Raw genomic sequence first — 21,596 nt, forward strand, 5'->3', positions numbered from 1 at the left:
CTCTGCTGCTGTTGTTGTGGCTGCATGGGTGGACGATAGGTCTGTCCCAATCTTCGTAGTACTAGGTTAGCTATCTGGTCTGGATTTACTAGCGCGCTAGACCCTGAACTTTGGTCATCACCGCACTGATCTCTAGGTTTCACCTCTGGGCCAGAACCATCTTGGAATTTGAAGTTATCGGTGAAATCCATAGCATCATGGCAACACTCATTGAAATTTGTATGCTTCTTCGCATAGAGATGTGTATGCAGTGTTGAATTTTTTAGTCCTTTTAAGAAGAGAGAAATTAATCGACTTTGGGCGGGCTTCTCATCCTCTGGGCAACGATTAATGTACTGCTTCATTCTATTTACACAGTCTCTAACACTCTCATTCTTGCCTTGCTTGAAAGAGTAGATGTGTGCTACCGTGTCATGTTGAATTCCCATCAAGGAAAAAGCAGCAATGAATCTCTCTTCCAAAACTCGTAAAGAAGATTTGTCTGAAGCCTCTAATGCCTGAAACCAAGCCAGGGCTTTTCCCTCAAGAGTGAGTCCAAATCCTTCAATTTGAGTATGCTTATCAGCCACTTGCTCAGCTCGAACTGCTTGCCTAAATGCTGCTACATGGTCGTATGGATCTCCCGACCCTTCATACTTCTTTACCAGTTTCTGAAGAGTTGATGGCCTTACTTGTCTTCAATACTCATCATAGGGCCTACGGCCTCTCACTCTCAGTGGGAATTGTTCCTCTCTTTGGAAAGATGGTCCACATGCATCCAAACTTGGTGTGGGTCCCCTATTACCAGCCTCACCAAACCCCGCCAAAGATCTTGTCACCCGCATTTCAGGAGGTGCATTAATGGGAGGCCGAGTTGGCTCCCCTACCCTTCGATTGTTATAGTGAGAAAGATGTTGGTGTGGTGTGACCGGTGGTCGCACATTTGGTGTAGGACGATATCTTGGTGCTAGAGTTGGGCTACTAGCAGTGGTCCACTTGGATGTTGAAGGTCCCTCTCTAGTGAACTCTCGTAGGGGAGGAGCAACAGTTTCTCCAAGAAAGGCTGTCTCTCCTGGTTTGGCTGTATTTGTTGAGAACACTTCCATAAATAATGGTTGTCCTTTCCACGTGAGTTCCCGAATCTCTTTCCAATCTAAGGTTCGGTATTCATTGGCCCATTTATCAATTATTCTGTTCATGTGTCCTGCAAGCTTCTCAACTACCACCACATGAGCTAGAGGAAGATCTAGCTGTGGCAATCTAGTTGTGGCATAATATCCCTCTAACGAGTCCTTATAGACCTCTTGAAGTGGATCATCCTGTAAGACCTTTGTCACTGGAATTTGTCGTACAAACTCACATTGGTTCTCAGCCCCCTGATCCATTTTACACTTGCCTTTCCTATCCCTTTCCAAATTTAGATCTACAAGAAGTAAATCATCTATGGATGGCTTTGAGGACTGGGCATTGGATGGTCCAGGCATGTCCGGCTCAATGAACCAGTCATCTCTAGACTCCCTTGCTCCGGAAAGTTCTGATAAGTCTAAGAACTCGGTTTTAGAGAGCTCCCCTAATTTGTCTACCTTTTCTGGATGGTAGGTGACTTCATAGCGAACACCATCTCCACCCATGTACATGTTACCCTGGTCATTGACTAGAGGCGCTCTATCAAGTTCTGAGAAAATGTCTGCGATCTTAACAAGATACCGTTGTTGTGGGTCCCTAAAGATCTCAGCTCCTTGAGCATTTGTGTAGACATATTGGAGTCTCACATTGAGTGTTAACCCCATGGTGTCGGCTTCAAATGGATTAAAGGATCTTGAGGGTGTCCTATTTGGGGCTACGGGATGACTATTTGTCGGCCCAAAATTGTCCATGGACAATGAACTAGTTGTTCTAGAGGAAAGGGTATCGGAATGGGATTCAGAAAGGGTTTCAGCAATATCTGCCAAATTTCCTACCGATTGGGTCCCACTTTCCTGCGTAGGTACTCTAGAAGGTGCCCTAGGCCCTATGGCAGAATCTACAAGACGTCCCGACCGTAAGTGCATAAGGTCAAATTTTTTTTGGTTTTTTGTGTGTTTTTGTTTTGTTTTGTTTTGTTTTTGTTTTGTTTTGTTTTTGTTTTTAAATTAAATATATATATATATATATATATATATGTATATATATATATATATATATGTATATATATATATATATATATGTATATATATATATATATATATGTATATATATATATATATATATGTATATATATATATATATATATGTATATATATATATATTTTTTAACCTACCTAATCACTAAATGCAACTAAAATGAGTATGTGTGGCGTAACTATCTATCCTATTTTTTTATTTTTTATTTTTTTAAATGATTGATTTTATGATTTTTACTTTTTTTTAAAAAAAAATTAATTACAAAAATTATGAATCACACTAAAAAAGATACTAATTATGCACAAAGTTACAAAAAACTAAAAAAAATGCAAGTTACACTAATTATGCAAAAAATTAAAAAAATAAAGAATTACAAATTATGCAAAAAAGTAGACTCCTAAAAAACACTTAATTTATCAAAAAAAAAATTTAATTTTCTTTTGTTTTCTTCTCCTTTTGTTGTTTTTTTTTTGTTTGTTTGTTTGTTTGTTTGTTTGTTTGTTTTTGTTTTTTTTTTTAAACTAATAAATTTTGTGCCTAATTATAAAAAATATAAATCTACTAATTATGCACTCAATTACAAAAATAAAAATAAAAAATGCACGCTACTTTACTTATGCAAAATTTTAAATAATGAACAATGGAAAAAAAATAAAAATTATTTTTTTTCTTTTTAAAAAAAATAAATTTATTGTTTTATGGATTTTTTTTTCTTCTTTTTTCTTTCTTTTTCTTTTTTCTTCTTTTTTCTTTCCTTTTTTTTAAAAAAAACTCTCTTTTTCTCTTTTTTTTTAAAAAAAATATTTTTTTTGTTTTTTATATTTATTATTATTATTTTTTATTTAAAAATACAAAAAAAGAAATACATGAAAGATTAATAAAAATTGAAAAAAATATGAAAATTGCACCTACCTTATCCTCCGCCGTTTGCAGGCTCTCGGATTCGTCGCCGCACCCACGTGGGTCGCCTTCAACGCCTGCACGACTTCGCTCTGCTACTCCACCCTTTTGCTCCTTCTTCAACGGCCACCACTGGTGCTACTGCAGCCCAGCCGGCCGCTTCTTCTTGCAGGCCACGTGCCCGTTTTTTTATTTTTTATTTTTTCACTTCGACTCCTCTTCCAGCCTCCTTCGCTCTTCCAGCCGCCGTTACTCCTTCGCTTCCTGCAGTCGCTTCCGCTTCCACAGTTTGCCGGCCGCCTACTCCTTCTATAGTTGCAACGCCCACTGCAGGCTGCTCACGCTCCTACTGGTGCTTCACAGACACCCCCTCCACGCAGAACCCGATGCCGACGACGCCTTCCTCGATGCAACGCTCGACGCAGGCCCTTCCACAGCGCTTCAGCGCTTCTGCAGCCAACGCCAGCGTTTCGATGCCGACAGCCCCCTCCACGTTAATGTATTATATATATATATATATATATATATATATATATATATATATATTAAGCCGCCTTCCTTTTCCTCCAACTGCCTGCCGGACGCTCCTTCCAGCCGCCGTTGCTCTTCCACTCCAGCGCTTCTGCAAGCAGCGCTCACGTCAGTAAAAATATAAATATATATATATATATATAGATTTATATATTTTTTGAAGGCCGCCTTCTACGTTTTCAACTGGCCGCCTCCCTGCACATATATATATACATATATATATATATAGATATATATATATATGTATATCTATTTGTCTTTGCTTCACTTGATGGAGATGCCTCCCCACACTATAACAAAACAACAAAACAAAAAAAGAAAGGCCGCCTTCTACGCTTTCAACCTACCTCTCGCCAATCCCCGTCAAAGATGCAAAAACAGAAAGTGCATAAATCTGATTAATGGCGGGATTTCTCTACCGCAATGGGGTTTTAAAAATTTATTTATTTTTTGCTTCTAATCAAAAAAACGAAAACACACAAGGTGCCCTTGAGATCACACACTCAATGCCCTTGCCAACTCTACTCTAATCTACCCTAATCCACGATTTTGCAATCAATGGAGCGCTTAGTAAGAAGTAATGGTTAACACCCTTCACTAACTTAGGTGTGCGTTCCCCGGCAGCGGCGCCATTGTTTGGGACATCATAGCATAGCGGAGGCTACACTCCAACCCACACACTTGTCAATCCGTGAATGCAACCCGGTTAGCGCATAGAGGCTATCCCGAATGGGAGAAGATTAGTTAACCACACACTAATGACTTCTAGTCCTACTCAATCCTTCTTCATCACTCAAGCAATCAACCATTGATCCCTTCTCAATCTAACATAATCAACACATCAAGATTAGACTACACTTAAGCACAAAAATGTAACTTATGCAAAGAATCTAACATGCAAAGAGCTATCACACAAGCCTCAACTACACATCATTTCATGCACAAGCTTCATCACATGCACTCTACAATTCACAAATCAAAACATCATTAAGAAATCTAGATTAGCAAGTGTGTAGACCATAACCTCATATCATTGAAAATGTAGAGAATAGAGAGTACAAGATTGAAGCAAGAATGGAGATGGAGAGCCTTGGGAGAGCACATGAGAAGGAGCTATGGAGCAAGCTCTCTCTATGAGCCTCTCAACCAAATGACCAAAGAGTCCTCCCTAGCTCTCAAATGGGCCACCTTTTATACAAAAATTCTAGAACTCCCAAAAGTTCCCATGTGGGATTATTGTCAAGCCCTCTCCCACATTCATCTACAACTTTGAACTCTTTTCAAGAGCCCTAAGTGTCTTTTTTGTTGCATCCTTGTATTGATCTTCATTCATCATGCAACAATCCCCTTATACGATGCATTTGTATCTAATATGGAAAATGCTTTATTGAAAGTGCAAAACAATATGTGGGAGATGGTCCTAGTTTAGAGGCCTTGATAACTAGAGCAACTGCTAGGAGTACACCAACCCCACCACAGGTGAGCCGTACTGTTCACAATACATTTGCACAAAGTCTAATGTATGAAGACACACCAAAGATTTATGGAGATAGAGAGATAGTTCCAAGAAAGAGACAATCATCTAGCAATGTTGGGATAGAGAAGAATAGCTTGCATCATCGACCTCATTATGTGATGGAGAATAGGGATAGAAAGCAAAGGGGTTGGCCAAGGAAGATTAGCTTTGACTTTGGAGCCACAGGAGGACAATAGACCCATGGAACACTCCATATAGCAACAATCAAATAGAGATGCCTCATTGGGCATAGTTGAAAAACCTATGCACAAAACTTTTTGGGCCATATGTAGGAGTCCAATGAACTCTAAATTAAAATTTATGGGTTGGGTGTGGAAGGTAAGGTAAAGTGTAATTGTTACATCCAAAGTTCAAAAAAAGGTGTAGTGGCTCCTTGTTTCTACTTTGAGAGAAGACATCCAAGTCCACGAGGGTAGAAAGCTCAGATGATGTACTTTTGCAATGATGATGCCACACACACTTGGCATCCTGATCGCAACATCATGCATGTTCCTGAGCTTCCAAGCGTTTGGATTGTAGAGGAGGGCACAAGCATCAACAAAGAGGAGATTAAAGTGCTTATGCAAGCAGGGTTTATGCTACAAACACAAGAACAAAATAAACAGTTTAGAAATTCAAGTATGTAAGCAGAAGTTGAGGGCACCTCCACAGCACAACCAAGAGAAGAATGTCAAACTATGCATGCAAAATTTGAGGATGCAGGTATAACTATCCAGGAGGAACCAAGAGATGCCCCCATAGGGAAACGAAGGTCTAGATGGAGATCTACAATATCTAGGAATGCAAGTAAGAGGATTACCAAAGCTCGGTCAAAACCATTTGTCTTAAAGGGAGAGACAATTATAGTGCCATTGAAGAAGAGTATCTTTCATGTAATATCAACAAGCTCTAACATGGATGGTTTGTAATATTATGTGTATTTCAACCAACCTTCTTGCATATGCCTTAATTTTCAAAAGAGACAAATAGGGAATAAGTTATATTGCAAGCACATCTATTTTATATTCTTGGTTGTCTTGGGCCTTAATGAGAATAAACATATGTTTGTGCATCAAGCAAACATTTCTAGCAGAGATCTTGCAAGAGTTTTGAGCTCAAGAAGGAACCATCCTTGAGGGTGGGATACAAAGATGGGGATGCTTTAAAAGACTCTACTTTTTGAAAACAACTATCTACATTTTGATGATTGTCATGTACATATGTGAAAGAAGTGCTGGCTACTATTTCCTATAAAGCAGCTCCAAGCGAGTTAGGTTCCCTTATAGATTATCATTTTTGCACACTTAAGAAAAGATATGATGATGTCAGATACTCATTTTGATAAGTTAAATGCAAAAGGGACTTAATCTATGTCTCAATTCAATGGCCATATTCATGTTAGAAAATCTAAAAGGTTTCTCTTTTTGATAAATTCTACCTTTGAGAGTCTTTCATTGTTGTTGTATTTTTTGTAACATGATATATTATCTTCCATTTATCTCTTAATAATAGATTTTTTCTTGAGTGAAATAAAAGCTCGCAAAATTGTCAAAAAAGCTCGCGGTCCAAAGCTCACAAAAAATATTCCCCCCTTCAACTCAGTGGAAGCAGCTTTTTCATGCAGTTTTGTTATCTTGGGCCAAATCATGCACTTTTTCATCTTCTAGCTTTGCATTATGCTCTTCCAGGTGCTAATTGGCTGGTTTTAATGTCTCAACTTCATTTTTATACTTATCGGCATTGTGATGAAATTCCCGAGCTTACTTCTAAATTATAATGTACTGTATACGAAGTTGGGTTAAAGTTGGATCTATAGATGAGCCTACCTACTCACCCTTGCCTTTAGGATCATTCGATGTTTGGCCTTGATCCTTCTAAGTGTCCTGTTCTATCGGCTATTGAATAGGACCAAGAGGTCCATTTGGTCCACCATGGATTCATCATCATATTGTCAGTGTCGATGCTCATCCAGGAGGCATGCCATTTTAATAATATTTTTAAATTCTTCAATGTATCCTGCATATAATCTATCCATAAGCTCCCAAATACTAGCTTTATAGGTATCTACTTCACTTGTGGATAACTCATAAACTTCTTGATCATCATCAGCTTCAAGAGCGTTGACTCTGCTCTGCAGGACTTACAAGGTTGCTGGATCTACCTTTTCTTGGGCCTCATATTGCTGCATCACAAGCATATGCTGGTTTAAGAGATGTTGACTTTGTAGCTTAGCATTTGTGTATTTTTGTTGCAGATGTCAAATCTGCTTCTACTACACTTTGTCTTGCTTTGCTTGTGAAAGCTCTTTGGCCTAGAGCTCAATGATGTTTCAAAAATAAACCTACTTTTCCTCCATATTTTGTACCCCTTGTTGGACTATAGAGAGGTTTTGCAATCTTCTTTGGCTTTTCGTAGCTTCTCTTTTGTTGATTGTATGCCAAGCTGAAGGGCTACTGTCTTTTCAGCACATTGAGAAATATACCTACAGGCAGCTTGCAGCACGATTGGATTTACTTCCTCTATAGTATCCAAAAAAGAAATCTAGACGAGCTCCTCTCTATAGCTGTCACACCGAACCCTTTAATCTTCTTGAAGAAAATAATTAAAAACTCATAAATTATATCAAAAATTAAAACAAAGACTTTGAATTAAGTTGAAAATCAAAGCACATAGCATAACATAAGGCAAGAGAAAGAATAACATCTCCATCAATGCAAGATTGGGTGCAATCTCCCCCCCCCCCACGTGTGTGGCTCCACTCCCACACGCGGTATTTTAATCATATTCATAAATTCAGCCCTTGGAGCCATTAATAGCATAGCTTTTTCAAAATTTGACTATTTACAAAAATTGAACCTTAGTTCAATGCTTTTAAAGCATCTCATCAAAAATAAATAAACCTTGCCCAAGTAAAATTGCTAGTGGGCCTTTTTACATAAAGTGATTATGTGCACAATTACATCTATACATTAATCTCATGCCCATTTTCATATTCCATTAAATTGAATCCTGCATAAATTAAATTAAACATAATTTTATAAAATTATTAATTCATCAAAAATATGAATAAATATATACCTGTAAAGTCCTCCCATTTGGGGAAGCAATTGTCCTCAATTGTGTAAGAAAAATGCCAAGAGAACAAGATTTTTAATGTCATAACCTGCAAGGTAAACTCAGAGGTCCAAACATGGCTCAGAGGTTCTCATGGACTTGGAATACCAATCAAGAAAACTTTGTGCGACACCAAAATTGGTGATTATTACACTGATTAGCAAAAACAAAACTGATCATCATCTTCACACCACCTCTCAATCCACCAGCCATATGACACCTCAATCGGTACCCTCGTATTGTGCGACACCTCAATCGGTACCCTCGCACATCTCATGCAATACGACACCTCAATCGGTATCGTGGTACCTCTCGTTGCTATACTCAGATGGTATCCACGTCGTCCAGAGATATAGACAACCCATAAATAATCAAATAACAGCCATACACATGTTTGCCAGGTGTAAGTACCCAGAGAATCACCCCTCCATATGAACCAACAGAAACAAACAGTGAAGGCAGCCACACACATGTTTTCTAGGCATAAGTATCCAGGGAATCACCCCTCCATACGAACCAACTGAAACAAATAGTGAGGGCACAAAAACATACCATATACGGGCGTCCCCGATATTTAGTAGTATAAACACATAAGAGGATGGCTTCATAATCGGTGTGGAAGACTAGATCTACTTAAACAATGCATATGCAGTGAACCAATCAAATGAATGCATGTAAGACGAGTCTATGTGTCCCATACCACATAGGCGCATTGTACATACACACATAGGATGGTAGAAAGATAGAAGACATAAATAAGTCTGGAGTAATTGTATTAAACCAATCTGATGTCCCATACCACCAGATTAATCTCATACATCACTTCTTTGAGAATAAAAGTTTGAGGCGGAGTGGCCAGCTCCCTTTGAAACTTAAATTCCAACACAATTTTTCTCTATCTGGAAGTTTCATTTCTTTTATGGAATTTAAACTAATCTTAAAGTAAGGTTTACGAATCAGATTATTAGGTTGAAAAGAGATTATAGAAAAACTTATGAAAAGTTATGTAAAAGAATATGTATACATACCTCGATTGTTGGTGTGATTGAAATTATCTGTCTCACAAAAGAATTTTGGAGTGAGGTTATAAACTAAAAGTAGATGCAATGAGTCTGAATGATGTAAGGTTAATTTAATTTTTGAAGTTGACATAAATTTAAATAATAGACACGAAATTCAAGAGTAGAGAATCGTACCTATATATATATATATATATTCAAAAAAATGAGAAAGAATGTGAGCATAATATAATTTCATATTTAACTTCTAATTATGACTATAAGGAATAAAAATCCTTAAGCATGATTACTATTGTAAGAATAGGTGTAAGAAACTTACTTGGAAGGTGTTTGAGTCACCGTTTGAAAGATAAAAGTTATTTAGGATCATTAAAAGGTCATAAATATCATGATGAGTATATGAGATATTTTAATTAAAAATAGAGAAACTTACTTGGAAGTGATATATGGTACCAAACAATTTAAATGTAGTTCAAGGATTCATACTTCTCGAATTAATTAGTGTCAATTTTCAACACACAAAGCAATTAATGAATGGGTTGAATATGTACTCACATGATGTTGGGGAAGCACATCTACATGGTAAAGTGTTAGATAAACAAATATAGATATATCTGATGTGATAAGAAAAACTACCTCCAGGTGTGATGAGTTGAGAATAAACAATAAAAGTGGTGTTCAAATATCTTAACAATATGAAAACTCTCAATGATTTGCACTTATTTGTTGATAACCTAAAGTATTGTAATCTCTGCATCACAAAAATGATTAGGCTGGAACAAAGAAAATTGAAGGTCTCTTCTAAGTCTTGGAAGAAGGTCTTGGAGAACAATTTTGGTCTCCAAGGTCTTACTCCCAAAGGCTAAAGCTTTTTGAGGTTTTCAACAAAGCTTTCATTTCCTTTTTATGGATTTTTCTAGCATGCAAACTATATTTTTTAAATAATTTTTAATTAAAAACTAGGAAATAAACGTTGAAATAATTAATTTTGCACATGCAAATGAAATAATCATCGGACAAAGAAAAAGTGATAATCTTAACAATGACTTATGCAATTTATTTAAAAAGGATATTGTTTAACAATTCAAAAAGATTTAAAGGATCAAGGAACAATAAATTAAGGTTTAATTATAAACAGTATACTCTCAAAATGCTTAAATATTTGAAATAAAAATATAAATAGAGAGAGTATAGTAAATACTTAGCTTAGATATTGGGTTGGTTATGGTTGCAAAATAGTTGACTGGACAACACAAAATATGCATGCAATAATTTAATTAATTTACAATTGGTAAAGAGTAATCGTAAATGAAGACTTAGCTCATGATTTGTGGGAGCCGAGTCTCGATGGTGACGAAGCAACATTTCCTGTCATTGCTCCAAAGAACTGGCCATATAAAAATTCTTCAATAAGATTGTTAAAAATAAAATATACATTTTTAAAAGCGTTAATTATATATACATAGATAATCAAACATTAAGTACTAATTAATGCTTAATTAAGGTGTCTTACTGTTGTGCACTCGCCGGGAAATAGATGATAAGGTGTTATGAAATGATGGGTTCCGTCTCTAAAAGATTTAAGAGTTCTGAATTTCTTATTGAATTGTTGCCCTTGGTGGGAGCGATGAGTTTTTCGTAAAAAGTTTTTCATTTAAAGGATCAAGGATAGGCTTAACGAAATTTAAAGCCCTTTTAGCAAAATTGATTTCAGAGAGGTTATTCTAATTTTTGGTCACAAATATGTACCCAAAAGGGGGGAGAGAGAGAGAGATGGGATATGGTATATATATATATATATATATATATATATATATATATATATATTTCTAAAGCTTGGTTATATAAAGCTTCTTTTTTTCTCTCTCTCTAATAAAGCATTGGTAAGCTTTATTAATTAAAGCTTATAATATATGTTTAAGACTTATTTAATCAAGCTTTATGAAAGCGCTTTTATAAGCTTTGAGCTTTTCAAACTTCTCCCCACGAATGCTCCCGACAGCAAGTAGCGCCCAGTGCTCAGTTCAGCAGCGCGCAGCTCGTAAGGAGAAGAAAGGGATTATATATTTATATATATAATTTATGCTTTAACTAACCTTTTTACCAAGGCCCCTGCGTTTTCGTTGTCGCCGTCAATATATATATATATATATATATTTGAAGCTTATAATGCTTTTATTCAATATAAGCGTTGAAGTAAAAGCTTACAAAGCTTTTTATAGCTCACTCATGAAAATTTCCTCCCCTCTCTAAATTCGCAGCGCGGCCATTCGTGGGAGAGAAGAAAAAATTTCCTAAGCTTAACTACTTCATCATGGCCGTGAGTTGGAGGAGAAGAATAGAAAAATTTCCCTAATTAATCAAGAGATTAATTTCTCAAATTTTTCCACAGAGCATAGGGGCTTTGTACACAGTCCATTACAGGTTCCTTCCTCCCTCAACGGTTTAGCAATTAGAAAGCTAAGCAGGATTTCCTCCAGATGGATCGATGGATGGGAAAGAGGTCAATAATTTAACAAAATCAAAGTGTATGCTAGTAACTTCCCAAAAAGAAGAGAAGATCCTAAAACTTATTTTCCATCATTGTCTCAAGATGAAAAAAATTTCCATCAATTTTTTCCCTGTTTCGCAGCACGTTTTTTAGGGTGTTCCAAAAAGAATTTTAAAAAACTCTGTATGAGAAAGTTGTAGTATTTTTGGAGTACTACAACTTTGTTTCCCTGAGTCTTCCATGATTTTGTCGTTTAGACTCTCAAAAAATTTTATCGTTTTCGTGCTATTTTTTTGTCCTTTTTCGTGCTTTTCGAGTTGTTTTTTGCCTCAATTTTCGAGTCGAATCTTGATGCTATTGGTTGGAGGCCTAAACGATCGATTTTGACTTCGGACGGCAAAGTTGAAGAGCTCAATGTCAGCTTTCCGATGAGCCATAGAGCGCCTTCATCGGATATACGGTTTAGGAGATACGAGTCTCCAAACAGGGGTGTTTTTTTGGGGGGCGTAAACGGAGGGTTTCACGCTGTGAAACCTTGACTTCATGGAAAAATTAAATTCGATTTATTTTTTTTGCCGTGTAAACGAAGGGTTTCACACCGTGAAACCTTAGTATTTCACGCCGTGAAGCGAATTTTAAAAAAAAAGTTAAATTCTTTTATTTTTTTTGCGGGAACATGAACAGAGTGTTTCATGCTGTGAAACCTTAGGATTTCATGTCGTGAGAGAAGCGGACTTCACAAAAAAAAATAAATTCAATTTTTCTTTTACGTGGTCTCCTAGGGCGTGAAACCTTAGGCCGTGACAATGTAGAAATGGTTCACGGCGTGAACCATTTTTTGAAATTCTTATTTCAGGGGAGTGAATGAAGGGTTTCAAGCTGTGAAACCTTAGCGCTTTTCATGCCTGAAGTGAACTTCACGAAAAAGTTAAATTCAATTTTTTCTTTTCGGGCACGGACTCTTAGGGTGTGAAACTTTAGGCCGTGAAGGTGTAGAAATGGTTCACGACGTGAACCATTTTTTGATTTTTTTTAGTCTAGTGGAAAATACGATTTTTTTTTGGGGGATATTTTTTGAATTTAAAATTAAGGAGATATGGGCATTTTCCCAAAAAGGTAAGTGGGAATTAAAAAAGTCAACCTTTTTATAACACCCCTTACACCCTTCATAAATGACTCCCAAAATAAACAATTTGACAACTCATGAGCATCTACTCATTGAATTCTCATTAGCCTTAATGAGTTATGTAAAAAAGTGATTAAAAATTAATCAAAGATTAATTCTTTCACTGATCTTTTCCTCTTTTACACTAATCAAAGACTCTAATTAATCACTAATCTCTAATTAATCACACAATTGAGCACATCATTGGATAGAGCAAGGGAATGCTAATCTATGTGCATCAATAAATGTATAAATTAATCTAAAATAGGAGATTAATAAGACTCTTAATTTTGGTCTTCTCTTTTAAGGCAAAATTAACAAAAAAGAGTCAAATTCCTCCAATTAATGAAGAAATCGATGTAATTAGGTGTTTTGATACATCAAGATGCTTTCAAAACACTCAAAAACACTAATTTCGACTACTCATATGATCAATTTAGACCCCAATCAATACATTTTCTAATTTTTAAGCCCCTTGAGCAAGATTAATCACTCTTAATGACAAAAACTAGTCTATTAAGAGAAATCAGTCAAATTCAAGGATTTTTTGATAGTTTTAAGAAATTTTTTGAAGGATTAAGTTACTCCTAATGCTTGCTAACACTCTAATGCAAACAATTCCAACAAAAAACACATAATTAAGCTAAAATTAATGATTTTTAGTTCTATGTTTAACACTAAAGAGAGCTAACATTCACTAAGAATTGTATTCTATTGCATTGTTTAATGCAATGGATGTAAAATAAGCCTAATACAAACTATATGCAAGCCCTAAGAAAATGAAAAAACACAATAACAACAATAAAAATAACAAATTAAGCTAAAAATTAAACAAAAAGCATTCTTTACAAAAACAAAAAAGAGAGCTATTCTACACCAAATCACACACAAATCACTATATCAAATCCACATATTTTTCATGGGAAAACATTTATCAAGATAATGGGCATGGGTAATGCGTAGAGATTAGAGGAAAAGCGATGAAAAAAGCCAAGGGATGGCTCTCCGGCAGTGGCACCAAAAATGTTATGGCTCACCCTAACCTCCCTTGAAACACATCCAACAAGAGATTACTTGGTGAACCGCAATTGTCGTGAGGATCTTTCCAATGGCTAAGCTCGTAACCCTTGAGGTCTCCAAGCTCTACAACTCCTTAAGGAGAAATTCCACCGCACCTCCCACCCCCAACGTTGTCACATCGCCATGTTGCACTACTACGGGTACTCGTCCCTTCTCTCACCTCACTTCAGTCTCACACATTCACTAGCATGAATCAAGGAGAGAGATTAGCAAGAGGATTAGCAAGAGAAAGACTCAATTACACAATGGGAGAGTATGTTGTATTATGAGAGATATTCACTTATATACATGGCCATAAGTGTTCACACTCACTTAAATTGTGGTCGACCGGGCACTTTAGGCTCCTAAGAGGCCTAATGCTATTACAATGACTACTGTCATAATATATCCATGAAGTAAATCACTTAGGACCTCATCCTAAATTGCTACCACATGCTCTTGAAGCGGGAATCGCTATAAATACTTCGTCACACTATTGCTTCATATCTTGAATATTTGACCCTTTGGTGTATCTACCTTGACTCCTTGATGTAAGATAAGGGTGGTAGATCTTGTTAACCATAGGAATGGGTTAACACCATTGTGCTTCTTGCACTAACTTAGAAACTTGGTCCCGAACATGCTTTTGTTTCGCCCAATCTGTAGGTTTGTTCTTGACAAATCATGCTTCTCTCGTCACTGGCTCTTGTGAATGTGTCACTAAGTATAACCATTATCTTCTACCAAAAGAGGCTCAATCTAGACCATATTAATTGCCGGAGCCTTCAAAGTAGACCCCTCTACCTGATTTTGTTGTAATTCCCCTTGATGGCGCTTCCAAACCAGACGTTCAGACTTCTAGTGAGACCAGGGGCTTTACAGTAATAACAGTGAAAATCACCATCGGGTGCACCTCTGGATCTTCTGCACCCATATGATAAAGTGATGTGCCAGCATTTAGCAAATTAACAGGCGCCACTTGTTGTACAAAAACACTAGGTTGCATTAGACTTGCAGCTTCTTGTGGATGATGAGCACGTATGTTGTATCTACAAGCTTTATGCTATGTGTGCTAGGAGGAGGCATGCATGGGTATATCCACTGAAGGCAAAGTCCGAAGTGTTTTTGTGCTTCAAACAATTTTTACTTATGGTTGAAAATGTATCCAATTGTACTGTGGGCACCCTCCGTTCTGATCGAGGGGGGGAGTACATGTCTAAAGAGTTTGATGTATTTCTGGCTAGTCGTGGTGGCTAGTCGTGGGATAAAACACCAATGTACAGTGCCGTATACCCCTCAGCAAAATGGTGTTGCTGAGAGAAAAAACAGGTCACTTATGGAGATGGCACGTTGTATGGTCAAGAGCCAAGCTTTGCCACATGCGTTTTGGCTTGAGGCTGTCATGTGTTCTGCATATTATGTACTCAATAGGTGTCCCACTAAGGCCTTGCAGTCTATTACTCCATATGAAGCTTGGCATGGCAGGAAGCCTTCTATTGGTCACTTGCGTGTCTTTGGTTGCTTGGCCTATGCTTTAGTGCCTGTGCAACAACGCAGAAAATTGGATGATAAGGCTGTCAAATGCATTTTTGTTGGTTACAGTGCTGAGAGCAAGGGTTATAGATTGTATCATCCGCAGTCAAAGCGTATCTTGATTAGTCGAGATGTTGTTTTTGTGGAAGATGTTGTGCAGCCTTTGTTATCATGTACCAAAGAGACAGGTGTGAGCTCACGGGATGTATTTGATACGTTGTTGCCTCTATTTACAGGTGGGAATTCAAATGTAAGTCCTAATGAGGCAAATACTCAGCCTATGCAGATTTCAAACGACATCATAGATCAGCCTATTTCTGATGCAGATTTACAGGATGTAATTCATGAGGATAGGGCTGAAAATGAGCAGAGGCTAGAGGTATGCCTAAATGGCTGGTGCAAACCTTGCGTGATAGTAAAATTGATGCACCTATGTCTAGTCGTACTCGTTCAGGTTTTCAGCATGCCTCTTATGCATCAGATTGTTATGCTTTGGCTGTGTCTAGTATGTGTGAAGAGGAAGAACCTCTTTCATTTGATGAGGCACAAAAATCAAAAAATTGGTTGGCTGCAATGCAAAGTGAATATGATGCTATAATGAAGAATGGTACATGGTCTTTGTGTGATTTTCCAATTGGTAAAAAGGCCATTGGATGTAAGTGGGTTTTTAAGTAGTTGAAACGAAAGCCAGATGGCAGTGTTGATCGCTATAAGGCTAGACTTGTTGCAAAGGGTTATGCTCAAGAAAAGGGCATTGATTTTGATGAGACCTTTGCTCCCACTTGTCGTATGACTACCATTCGTAGCATTTGTGCATTGGCAGCTCATAATGGTTGGAATGTACATCAGTTGGACATAAAGACTGCGTTCTTGAATGGAGATTTGCATGAGGAGGTGTTTGTATCACAGCCTCGTGGTTTTGTTCAAAGAGGGCAGGAAAACAAAGTGTGCAGGTTGAAAAAGGCTTTATATGGTTTAAAGCAAGCTCCACGAGCTTGGTATGAAAAGATACATGCATATTTGATTACACATGGTTTTCAAAATAGTCCAACAGAAAGCACTTTAACAGGCGCCACTTGTTGTACAAAAACACTAGGTTGCATTAGACTTGCAGCTTCTTGTGGATGATGAGCACGTATGTTGTATCTACAAGCTTTATGCTATGTGTACTAGGAGGAGGCATGCATGGGTATATCCACTGAAGGCAAAGTCCGAAGTGTTTTTGTGCTTCAAACAATTTTTACTTATGGTTGAAAATGTATCCAATTGTACTGTGGGCACCCTCCGTTCTGATCGAGGGGGGGAGTACATGTCTAAAGAGTTTGATGTATTTCTGGCTAGTCGTGGTGGCTAGTCGTGGGATAAAACACCAATGTACAGTGCCGTATACCCCTCAGCAAAATGGTGTTGCTGAGAGAAAAAACAGGTCACTTATGGAGATGGCACGCTGTATGGTCAAGAGCCAAGCTTTGCCACATGCGTTTTGGCTTGAGGCTGTCATGTGTTCTGCATATTATGTACTCAATAGGTGTCCCACTAAGGCCTTGCAGTCTATTACTCCATATGAAGCTTGGCATGGCAGGAAGCCTTCTATTGGTCACTTGCGTGTCTTTGGTTGCTTGGCCTATGCTTTAGTGCCTGTGCAACAACGCAGAAAATTGGATGATAAGGCTGTCAAATGCATTTTTGTTGGTTACAGTGCTGAGAGCAAGGGTTATAGATTGTATCATCCGCAGTCAAAGCGTATCTTGATTAGTCGAGATGTTGTTTTTGTGGAAGATGTTGTGCAGCCTTTGTTATCATGTACCAAAGAGACAGGTGTGAGCTCACGGGATGTATTTGATACGTTGTTGCCTCTATTTACAGGTGGGAATTCAAATGTAAGTCCTAATGAGGCAAATACTCAGCCTATGCAGATTTCAAACGACATCATAGATCAGCCTATTTCTGATGCAGATTTACAGGATGTAATTCATGAGGATAGGGCTGAAAATGAGCAGAGGCTAGAGGTATGCCTAAATGGCTGGTGCAAACCTTGCGTGATAGTAAAATTGATGCACCTATGTCTAGTCGTACTCGTTCAGGTTTTCAGCATGCCTCTTATGCATCAGATTGTTATGCTTTGGCTGTGTCTAGTATGTGTGAAGAGGAAGAACCTCTTTCATTTGATGAGGCACAAAAATCAAAAAATTGGTTGGCTGCAATGCAAAGTGAATATGATGCTATAATGAAGAATGGTACATGGTCTTTGTGTGATTTTCCAATTGGTAAAAAGGCCATTGGATGTAAGTGGGTTTTTAAGTAGTTGAAACGAAAGCCAGATGGCAGTGTTGATCGCTATAAGGCTAGACTTGTTGCAAAGGGTTATGCTCAAGAAAAGGGCATTGATTTTGATGAGACCTTTGCTCCCACTTGTCGTATGACTACCATTCGTAGCATTTGTGCATTGGCAGCTCATAATGGTTGGAATGTACATCAGTTGGACATAAAGACTGCGTTCTTGAATGGAGATTTGCATGAGGAGGTGTTTGTATCACAGCCTCGTGGTTTTGTTCAAAGAGGGCAGGAAAACAAAGTGTGCAGGTTGAAAAAGGCTTTATATGGTTTAAAGCAAGCTCCACGAGCTTGGTATGAAAAGATACATGCATATTTGATTACACATGGTTTTCAAAATAGTCCAACAGAAAGCACTTTAACAGGCGCCACTTGTTGTACAAAAACACTAGGTTGCATTAGACTTGCAGCTTCTTGTGGATGATGAGCACGTATGTTGTATCTACAAGCTTTATGCTATGTGTGCTAGGAGGAGGCATGCATGGGTATATCCACTGAAGGCAAAGTCCGAAGTGTTTTTGTGCTTCAAACAATTTTTACTTATGGTTGAAAATGTATCCAATTGTACTGTGGGCACCCTCCGTTCTGATCGAGGGGGGGAGTACATGTCTAAAGAGTTTGATGTATTTCTGGCTAGTCGTGGTGGCTAGTCGTGGGATAAAACACCAATGTACAGTGCCGTATACCCCTCAGCAAAATGGTGTTGCTGAGAGAAAAAACAGGTCACTTATGGAGATGGCACGCTGTATGGTCAAGAGCCAAGCTTTGCCACATGCGTTTTGGCTTGAGGCTGTCATGTGTTCTGCATATTATGTACTCAATAGGTGTCCCACTAAGGCCTTGCAGTCTATTACTCCATATGAAGCTTGGCATGGCAGGAAGCCTTCTATTGGTCACTTGCGTGTCTTTGGTTGCTTGGCCTATGCTTTAGTGCCTGTGCAACAACGCAGAAAATTGGATGATAAGGCTGTCAAATGCATTTTTGTTGGTTACAGTGCTGAGAGCAAGGGTTATAGATTGTATCATCCGCAGTCAAAGCGTATCTTGATTAGTCGAGATGTTGTTTTTGTGGAAGATGTTGTGCAGCCTTTGTTATCATGTACCAAAGAGACAGGTGTGAGCTCACGGGATGTATTTGATACGTTGTTGCCTCTATTTACAGGTGGGAATTCAAATGTAAGTCCTAATGAGGCAAATACTCAGCCTATGCAGATTTCAAACGACATCATAGATCAGCCTATTTCTGATGCAGATTTACAGGATGTAATTCATGAGGATAGGGCTGAAAATGAGCAGAGGCTAGAGGTATGCCTAAATGGCTGGTGCAAACCTTGCGTGATAGTAAAATTGATGCACCTATGTCTAGTCGTACTCGTTCAGGTTTTCAGCATGCCTCTTATGCATCAGATTGTTATGCTTTGGCTGTGTCTAGTATGTGTGAAGAGGAAGAACCTCTTTCATTTGATGAGGCACAAAAATCAAAAAATTGGTTGGCTGCAATGCAAAGTGAATATGATGCTATAATGAAGAATGGTACATGGTCTTTGTGTGATTTTCCAATTGGTAAAAAGGCCATTGGATGTAAGTGGGTTTTTAAGTAGTTGAAACGAAAGCCAGATGGCAGTGTTGATCGCTATAAGGCTAGACTTGTTGCAAAGGGTTATGCTCAAGAAAAGGGCATTGATTTTGATGAGACCTTTGCTCCCACTTGTCGTATGACTACCATTCGTAGCATTTGTGCATTGGCAGCTCATAATGGTTGGAATGTACATCAGTTGGACATAAAGACTGCGTTCTTGAATGGAGATTTGCATGAGGAGGTGTTTGTATCACAGCCTCGTGGTTTTGTTCAAAGAGGGCAGGAAAACAAAGTGTGCAGGTTGAAAAAGGCTTTATATGGTTTAAAGCAAGCTCCACGAGCTTGGTATGAAAAGATACATGCATATTTGACTACACATGGTTTTCAAAATAGTCCAACAGAAAGCACTTTAACAGGCGCCACTTGTTGTACAAAAACACTAGGTTGCATTAGACTTGCAGCTTCTTGTGGATGATGAGCACGTATGTTGTATCTACAAGCTTTATGCTATGTGTGCTAGGAGGAGGCATGCATGGGTATATCCACTGAAGGCAAAGTCCGAAGTGTTTTTGTGCTTCAAACAATTTTTACTTATGGTTGAAAATGTATCCAATTGTACTGTGGGCACCCTCCGTTCTGATCGAGGGGGGGAGTACATGTCTAAAGAGTTTGATGTATTTCTGGCTAGTCGTGGTGGCTAGTCGTGGGATAAAACACCAATGTACAGTGCCGTATACCCCTCAGCAAAATGGTGTTGCTGAGAGAAAAAACAGGTCACTTATGGAGATGGCACGCTGTATGGTCAAGAGCCAAGCTTTGCCACATGCGTTTTGGCTTGAGGCTGTCATGTGTTCTGCATATTATGTACTCAATAGGTGTCCCACTAAGGCCTTGCAGTCTATTACTCCATATGAAGCTTGGCATGGCAGGAAGCCTTCTATTGGTCACTTGCGTGTCTTTGGTTGCTTGGCCTATGCTTTAGTGCCTGTGCAACAACGCAGAAAATTGGATGATAAGGCTGTCAAATGCATTTTTGTTGGTTACAGTGCTGAGAGCAAGGGTTATAGATTGTATCATCCGCAGTCAAAGCGTATCTTGATTAGTCGAGATGTTGTTTTTGTGGAAGATGTTGTGCAGCCTTTGTTATCATGTACCAAAGAGACAGGTGTGAGCTCACGGGATGTATTTGATACGTTGTTGCCTCTATTTACAGGTGGGAATTCAAATGTAAGTCCTAATGAGGCAAATACTCAGCCTATGCAGATTTCAAACGACATCATAGATCAGCCTATTTCTGATGCAGATTTACAGGATGTAATTCATGAGGATAGGGCTGAAAATGAGCAGAGGCTAGAGGTATGCCTAAATGGCTGGTGCAAACCTTGCGTGATAGTAAAATTGATGCACCTATGTCTAGTCGTACTCGTTCAGGTTTTCAGCATGCCTCTTATGCATCAGATTGTTATGCTTTGGCTGTGTCTAGTATGTGTGAAGAGGAAGAACCTCTTTCATTTGATGAGGCACAAAAATCAAAAAATTGGTTGGCTGCAATGCAAAGTGAATATGATGCTATAATGAAGAATGGTACATGGTCTTTGTGTGATTTTCCAATTGGTAAAAAGGCCATTGGATGTAAGTGGGTTTTTAAGTAGTTGAAACGAAAGCCAGATGGCAGTGTTGATCGCTATAAGGCTAGACTTGTTGCAAAGGGTTATGCTCAAGAAAAGGGCATTGATTTTGATGAGACCTTTGCTCCCACTTGTCGTATGACTACCATTCGTAGCATTTGTGCATTGGCAGCTCATAATGGTTGGAATGTACATCAGTTGGACATAAAGACTGCGTTCTTGAATGGAGATTTGCATGAGGAGGTGTTTGTATCACAGCCTCGTGGTTTTGTTCAAAGAGGGCAGGAAAACAAAGTGTGCAGGTTGAAAAAGGCTTTATATGGTTTAAAGCAAGCTCCACGAGCTTGGTATGAAAAGATACATGCATATTTGACTACACATGGTTTTCAAAATAGTCCAACAGAAAGCACTTTGTATGCTAAACGTGTGGATGATGTACATCTAATCATTGCTCTCTATGTCGATGACATGCTGCTCACAGGACCAAATGAGAGTCATATTGCTAATTTTAAGGCTGATTTGAATTCCTCTTTTGAGATGTCAGATTTGGGGCATTTGCATCATTATTTGGGGATACAATTTAAG

This window comes from Cibotium barometz, chromosome 30 (assembly GCF_041138505.1).
Source record: "Cibotium barometz isolate CiBa-2024 chromosome 30, ASM4113850v1, whole genome shotgun sequence".
NCBI lineage: Eukaryota > Viridiplantae > Streptophyta > Polypodiopsida > Cyatheales > Cibotiaceae > Cibotium > Cibotium barometz.